Raw genomic sequence first — 8675 nt, 5'->3', positions numbered from 1 at the left:
TGAGTGACTCCCAAGATTGAGTACTGTATCTTTCAATCCGAGTCTTCACATCGAGGACAGTTTTGTCCATCGATGAGCTGCTGAGAATCCGTTTGTTCTCTGCAAAAATTACCGCTGACCGAATGTCGGTTACGTAATCGTCCTCAGTGACGAGTACGCAGATCTGCATGATTTTCCCACCATGCAGATCTATCAACAACCGCTTAGGTTCTAGGGTTGGCAATTGAGTTATCTCCAAAGTTAATTTCGGAGGCGCATACAGATCAAGAGTATAAGCGCCCAATCTTGAACCGTTATTATCGAAGACATTTAATGTCTCGGTTTCTTGCTGGAATTTATTCACAAGCTGCCGAGGGATTAATCCTTCGGGGTGTTGAAGTCTTGTTACTTCAACTATTTGAGGAGATTTCTCTTCAAGCACATGGGGACCTTTTCCCTCAACGTCTTCCGAGTGTGATTGCGCTATCACAGTCGGGTCCTCTACGGTCGACTCTCTACACGACCTAGTTTCATCGTGTTGTCTTATTGGGCCAACCGGTATATTCGTTGAATGTCGCCCGCTAGGCGTACATTCATGTCTCAATACACTCGACTTCTTCGAGTAGTGGACCTTCGGCGCTGCCTGTGCATTCGAACAGCCGCCGGCTGCTGAATCCACAGTGTGATTAGTAATCACACTGTGATCTTGTGCAGTCGTACTAATGACCGTACCATAGGTGAGGCCATCGCACTCACTCGTAGTACATCCATACGCTTGGGACGCTCCAAGACGTTCATCAGATGGCCGTCTGATGAACAAGTGGCAGGCATCTTTACGGTTCGATGCTTCCAGCTGATTCTTGGCTCATATTTCTGAGCCAAGGTAAACCTAGGATGACATCAAATTTGTCATCCAAATCCAGTACGATGAAACTATCATCGTACTGTAAATCGTTTAACGTGTAGTGAAAGTTCACTACGCGTTTCATTCCTGTTATCGATGCGCCTGTCTATAGACGCACCGTCATCTTTGCTTAAGGGATGTCGCGCTCAACATATTTGAGCCTACGACCCTCTAGCGACTGGCGACGAATAATTTTTTTTTACGCTCCGCACCCCACCAGGGCTCTAAGTGACAAATCATTTGTCACTTTTAACTTCAAGGTGATGAGAAATACCTCATCATCGGGTACATAGACACATAATGATTGTGTCTGTAGCAACTTTTGTCACAAGATTTGCAAATTCTCTTGAGGTTTCTGGATCAGTAGGGCGTTGCGCCCCTAGTGAACCCGACCGTTTTTCGGCGGTCCGCCACGCTGTTGCGATTTCGTAACAACGTCGGACCCGCGACCGTTGCCCTTTTTGGCATACGGTCCAAAATTACGTTCAGTATCTTTCGGTGCTGGGCGTGGGGCACTGCACTTATGAGCGTAGTGTTCTAACTTCTTACAGCGATTGCAGAAATGCAATCGCTTGTTGTTTGGAAAGCATGGTTTCTCGCTTTCGACATAAGAGAGGTCCATTGGTTCTGGACCTTCAAGCTCGTGTCGTCGTGGAGAACGACATGATGACGAATTAGCTTGAGCCTGTGTGAAGCCAAAGTTCTCCTGCTCGGCAAAGGATATTGCCTTTTTAAGCGTATCCAGTTCCAAGCGGAAAATTTGGGTCTTTATGGGACCATCCGTATAACCTTGCATGAACAACGTAATCAACGTGTGTTCATGGACTGGGTTGTTTGTTATACAGCTCGCTGAGAGTCGTATGTGCTGGGCATAAGCGTGAACATCTTGCCTGAGTTTTAGAAGCTCTGATCGAGCTCTTAATTCAGCCCTAGGCAGTTCAAACGTCTGTTTGAGCCTGGTTTTAAAAGCCTCTAGTGACCCAAAGACATACGGGTCACGCAACTTAAGGCCCAATGCCCAAGTTTTGGCACGACCTGCCATATTTGAGTGAGCGAATGCGATTTGCATTTGCTCATCGCTGATGTGACGTGTTCTTATGGCATCGTCCAACTCGACAAACCATCTTAAGAGGAAGTCTTCTTCGATTCCCCTATACTTAAAGATGTCAATCTTATGAGTTTCGGGACGACGCATGTCCGGCATCCCAAGTACAGTAGTCTGTACCATTTGGGACCTCAACAGTTCTGCCTCTTGAGAGCCTTGCTGAGTAAGCAAGGCTACCTTCTCCTTCGCCTCGTCAAGTTCATGTTGTATGAACTTGGCGATGGATCTCTGTCGAAACCGGACAGCATGGCCAAGATGGCATCATTACCTACGGTCGAACTCATTCGTTCGACCGCACTCCTTCCGATGTCACATTGGAAGGAGTATCTTTCATGCGAAACGTGATGCGTATTTCCATTATCATCTAACATGTCCATGTCAGATGATGGAAGTCCTTGAACGGACTACAAAGTGCTACCAGGTGTAGCAGGGAACTGCCGACTTATACTGCTTCAGTACAAGTCCACTTCGCACTGCTTAAGTGCGAGTGGTGCCTCACGTCATTTCACGTACACTAGTACGTGCAGAGGAAGTCTTCTCATTAAAACACTTGCTTTAAAGAGGGTTAAATGAAAACTTTATAATATAATTAAGTTTATTCTTTCTATATTATAATACGAAATTGCGAGCGTATTAACCTGAATACTTCGAATCCGTCATCCCTTCAAATGTGAATGCAGCTGTGTGCATCACATACACACGGATGGGTCACTATGTGCGCCACACCCAAGTGGCAGGCTTTAGTTACTCTATAAAATGAAAGTTCGAACCTTTTTAAGCATACAATTTCTTCTATGAAGTAATTGACCATTCCATTACGTACACAAAGTGTGCTTTATGAGTTTGTGTAGCATATAGGCAAAAGTTAAACGTTACAAGAAATAGTACTGCTGTGCCTCGTTGATGGGCCTTGCAAAATGAACAGGATTAGTCCGAGACCACAACTGGTTGTGAGCTCAGGGGTGAATGTATTATAGCTCGATGCCCATCAGTGAATTGGTGAAAGAAGAACGTGAAAACATAAGCTCTCGTATTAGTTACCGGCAAACTTTGATGTTATTGCTAAGTGGATCTGTAACGGGCTAGAGTTTCCACTATGTTATACAGCCCCCGTTAAGTACACTTGGTGTACTTAAGGGGATGATCAATTACTAAATAATAGTAATTAGACCCAACACTCGGGTGTGGTGCACATTTGTGACCAACCCTTGTGGATGTGATGCACTTGGGTGCATTCACATTAGGAAGGCAGACGCCCAGCGTCATCCGTGATGACGGCTAGTGTCATCCGTTACGCGAGGTATCTATAAAGATACGCTCGCAATACATAATAAATGATATCTATAGAGATATCATTTTAATTGGTAAATATAGGTATTGTATTTAATTCTATTAAATATAAATCAGTCTGAAAAATACTTCCTACTTGGTAAGTGCGCACGAGGAGACGGATTACCGCTCCCGTGACGACACTTAATCAGAGTTCTTAGTGTGTTGGGTGAGATCGCTAACGCGCCCACCACAACTGCCTCACTGCACGCAAGAAAAGCAGTTAACTGCTTCCTCGCTGTGCTAGGGTGTGCGCCTAAGTGGAGAGTGGCCGCATTACGACGTGCCCGCCTACACTTGTCAGCACTTAACATTCTTACCACGACCCGCATCTCTGCGTGTGTACGTGAGGATAAGCCTCAATATTGATTGGGCTCATTTTCTCCACCTCTACGAACATCATCGGGAGGTGGCAGAGCTAATGGCGCAGGGATTTGGTGAACAAGCCCTGGCCAGGCTTCTGGGTAGTCCTCCTGAGCAACATGTTGCTCAGTTGGAGCAGTTTGAGGCATTCGTGCTCGGACAGCGGAGGGCCGCGTCCGAGGCACAGAGTCATGCTGCGGCGGAGTCCGTCACTTAGACTCAGGATGTGCTGAGGCATGAGCAGGCTCGGACGGAGGCTCTTATCAGGATTGTTGAGATGCTCTCTGTCGGGCCGCATCAGCCGAGGCCCATTCGGATGGACCCGCCCAAGTTCGATGGAACTGCGGCGCAAACAATTGTCCACTGGCTTTTAGTTGTGGAGCAATGCGGTGTTGTCCAGCTCATCGAGGACGAGAGTCGTATGGTGTCGTACGCTATGTCGCATCTGCGCGGTAAGGCCTCAGAGTGGGCTTACTCGGCGCTTATGGCGGACAGAAAAGCGTTCCCTTCATGGGCGATCTTTAAGGAAAAGATTCGCGCCATGCACCAGCCGCCGAACAACGAAGTGTTGCTTCAGGCGCGCTTCTTTGGGGCGCGACAGGCGAAGCGATCTCTGCAAGAGTATGTGCAGGAGATGCGCTCGCTGTCGGCGTCCATAACCGTAGGTCCGATTCCGCAGCACATTAAGGTGCCCACTATTATGAACGGACTACGGCATGGCCCATCGCGACAGGCCCTTTTTAGAAAGGTGCCATCGACGATGGAAGAGGCAATCCAAATTGCATTAGTTGAGGAGCAATCCTACGACAGTGCCTCGGCGACAGCTTGGTATAAGCCGTCAACCGAGAGGACAGATGCCACCCCAATGGAGTTTGGCAATGCAGACGTGGTCTGTTTTAAATGCGGCAAGCGCGGCCATAGGATGGCTCGCTGCTATGCCGGGGTCCCTGCTGGGGCAAAAATGCCCAGCAAGAGGACTCCCTTCCCAAAGGGCGATAACAAGAACCAGCGTGCGAGATGCATGAGTTCTGCATCGACCACTGAGGATTCGAGAAATGCAGAGGCGCAGTAGGGGCGGAATGCCCTACTGACGCGGACTCTGATGCTACCCCTAAGTTCAGACTTGTGGAACAAATGGGTAGCATAGTCCCTGAGGTCTCGAATTTTCGGACCTCAACCCTACTGGTCTATAGCGCTCATGTAAGAGGCTATGACCAGGTGATGACCCTCCTAGTGAATTCGGGTGCATCACAAAATTTTGTGAAACTCGCGGCTCTAAGAAAGAGACCGGCGATGTTTGAGTCGCTTTGCCAGGATGGCAAGCGAGAAGAGGCGATTGTTCTTTTAGCGAATGGCGCGCTCGTTAAGTCTGAGGGAGTTCAGGTTGAACTCGCCTTCAGCTTTAGTGACTTCTCTTGTAAAGAGAAGTTCACAGTGCTAGGAATGGAGAGTCCGTATGACCTCATCCTAGGCATGCCATGGTTGGCAAAGTACCAACCATGGATAGACTGGCGTACACGCACAGTTGCGAACTCTACGCAGGACACCGGAAAGGATGTGCTCCTGCGAGAGGCCTATGCAACTGATGTCGTGTCGAACACAGTTGAGGGTGCGTTGACGGGATGTCAAACGTCACCAATTCCTACCCAGCTCGTGGAGACTGAGGTAGTGAATAGGACGATGACAAGTAGTCATGCGTCCGAATGTCCTGCACAGAGCCGAGAGCCTGTGGCAGTAGACGGCGAGCTGACAAGAAGTCATGCGTCGCATAAACCGGCACAGTGCCAAGAGCCTGGTGCGGTTGGAAGGGGTGCGTTAGCCAGGAGTGCAACGNGTGCTCGGACAGCGGAGGGCCGCGTCCGAGGCACAGAGCCATGCTGCGGCGGAGTCCGTCACTCAGACTCAGGATGAGCTGAGGCATGAGCAGGCTCGGAGCGAGGCTCTCAACAGGACTGTTGAGATGCTCTCTGCCCGGCCGCATCAGCCGAGGCCCATTCGGATGGACCCGCCCAAGTTCGATGGAACTGCGGCGCACACGATTGTCCACTGGCTTTTAGCCGTGGAGCAATGTGGTGTCGCCCAGCTCATCGAGGACGACAGCCGGATGGTGTCGTACGCTATGTCGCATCTGCGCGGTAAGGCCTCAGAGTGGGCTTACTCGGCGCTTATGGCGGACAGAAAAGCGTTCCCTTCATGGGCGATCTTTAAGGAAAAGATTCGCGCCATGTACCAGCCGCCGAACAACGAAGTGTTGCTTCAGGCGCGCTTCTTAGGGGCGCGACAGACGAAGCGATCTCTGCAAGAGTATGTGCAAGAGATGCGCTCGCTGTCGGCGTCCATAACCGTAGGTCCGATTCCGGAGCAAGGCACCACCCGCAACTGAAGCAGTGCAAAGTGGACTTGCACTGAAGCAGTACAAGTCGTAGTGCCCCGTTACACCTGGTAGCACTTTGTAGTCCGTCCAAGGACCACATTTCCTTCATCTAACATGGACATGTTAGATGATAATGGGAATACGCATCACGTTTCGCGCGAAAGCTACTCCTTCCTAAGTGACATAAAAAGGAGTGCGGTCGAACGAATGAGTTCGACCGTAGGAAACGATGCCATCTTGGTCATGCTGTCCGGTTTAAACAAAGATGCCCTCCATTCAGCCATCGCCAAGTTCATGTTTTTAGTTAACCCTCTTGCACTGAGGCAGTGCGAAGTGGACTTGTCATACAACATGAACTTGACGAGATGAAGGAGAAGGTATCTTTGCTGAATCAGTAAGGCTCTCAACAGGCAGAACTGTTGAGGTTACAACAGGTACAGACCCCTGTACCTGGGATGACGCACACGCGTCGTCCCGAAACCTTAAAGATTGATATCTCTAACTATAGAAGAGTCGAAGAAGACTCCCTCTTGAGATGGTTTGTCGATTTGGACGATGTCATGAAGGCACGTCACATCGTCGACGAGCAAATGCAAGTCGCATTCGCTCAATCAAATTTGGGAGGTCGTGCCAAAACTTGGGCATACTTAATTATAATAATTCAGTTTTCATTTTACCCTCTTTAAGCTAGTTACCTTAATCAGAAAAGTTTTTCTCTACACGTACTAGTGTACCTGAAATAACGTAAGGCACCACTCGCAACTGAAGCAGTGCGAAGTGGACTTGTACTGAAGCAGTACAAGTCGTAGTGCCTCGTTACATACATCGTACCGCGCACGGACAAGCTGTCTTTGATCAAGCTTTTTTAACAGCAAGCATCAACAAATACTACAAACCAGACCAAATGTAGCATGCGAGCATGTGGGGCATCGGTGATATGCCACCCGTCACATAGCCACGTTCAAAAGCAACTGGCTTGTGACACCGACTGAGCACGTTCACGTGTCGTCGGCGGAGCTTTGGGCTCAGAATCCCCTTTTTCAGAATCATTATGAATAATGGTCTGAGTAATACACGTTGTGATTTTATCCAGCGGAGAAGCGGCTGCGTCTTTATGAACAGCGCTCTCATTAATAGTCTCTACGCTAGCCAGAGCAGACGACGGGACAGCATTAAAAAACTTTGCTGTTCCATGTTTAAAGCAATGAGATAAGTTTGGATGGCAATTATGCGCCATCATCCTTCCGCATCAGCTCGTTATCCTCATCACTTCTATAAGGTGACGGCAACGGTATTGACTCATTGTAGTGGACAATGAGCGACGGATCACCATCCTCACTGTTAATGTGGGATGAATCCTTTAGCCCCGTTAACGCGACAGCAGCAGTAGCTGTCGGCGTTTCGACTAAGGCATTGGACGCGGCCGGTGAATTAACGCGGCGAGTGCGCTTAGTTTAAGGTTGAGTGGGCGTCTTCGCAGACGACCCACCAACGTGGCCCCTTTTAGGTGGCATCTTTGGCGCCGTGTATGGAAACACAGGTCGCTAGAGTGATTGAGTGATCTAGCGACGCGTAAAGCTGCTCGCAATTCCTCGCTCCTCTTCGACGAATTTTTAAATGTAAATTCGTTCTTTAATTCATCCGCATTCCGATGCGATAAAACAGCGGTCGCAGCGGATTAATTTTGCCCGCTTGCGTGTTAAAGAAATCATGGGCGGTATTGCACTCCTGTTTCTTCTCACAATGCTGCTTCTGGTAGTCCATTTCAGACTCGAGACTACTGAAGAGGCCTCAGCTTATTCTCCTTTTCATCGGCAGCAACCAAGCCAGGCACATCAATACGTAGGATTTCGACCAGATCTCAGGAGTCAAAACTCTTCGGGTAACCTCTCCATTGGACGAGGATCTGATACCTTTGTTTCACGGAGCGGGGGCAAGCAACCTTCCAACAAGGAAGCGTTGATTACCAACCGCATCTATCGGTGCAGGCGGCGCCGATAGAATGGCGATTTAGCTCATCTACTCGCGGCTGCCTTACCTTCGTTTGTTCAGTCGCAGGCGTTGACCGCTGCTGAACGACGTATTGTGGATCTCGAGGGTAAAGTCTTGCGACTGACATTCTGATACTATGATTCGGGCATCCCGTGTAGTCGGTAAACATGATCCAGGGACAAGAGAGCTGCCTATTTTCTTTTGATCGATGTTTTACATGGTGCTAAATGCACCATTCTGCTCAGTCGGTCTACAAAGACGACGAGCCCCGTCCGACCCTTATTATCGGGCGGCTCACTGCTGGACAGTGGACACTTACTGCGCTGATACTGTTCGCAAGAGCGAATATAGTTGGCCACCCATCTACATAGGTCTGGCCACCAAAATTCATCTGACACTGATAAGAATGTCATTTTACGGCCCAGATTCCCATTTGATGGTGCATCATGGATCTCGTGAAGGATCATTCGCTTGAGATCTGTGTCATGAGGCACATTGATTCTTAAGGGATCACAAGGTGACAGCTGTTGTCATAACAGGCCATCGCTGTAACTATTAGTGTAACGGGGCACTGCGACTTGTACTGTTTCAGTACAAGTCCACTTCACACTGCTTCAGATGTGAGTGGT

Source organism: Bremia lactucae, linkage group LG12 (assembly GCF_004359215.1).
Source record: "Bremia lactucae strain SF5 linkage group LG12, whole genome shotgun sequence".
Classification (NCBI taxonomy): domain Eukaryota; phylum Oomycota; class Peronosporomycetes; order Peronosporales; family Peronosporaceae; genus Bremia; species Bremia lactucae.
The sequence above is the reverse complement of the archived record's forward strand: the minus strand, read 5'-3'. Positions refer to the sequence as shown.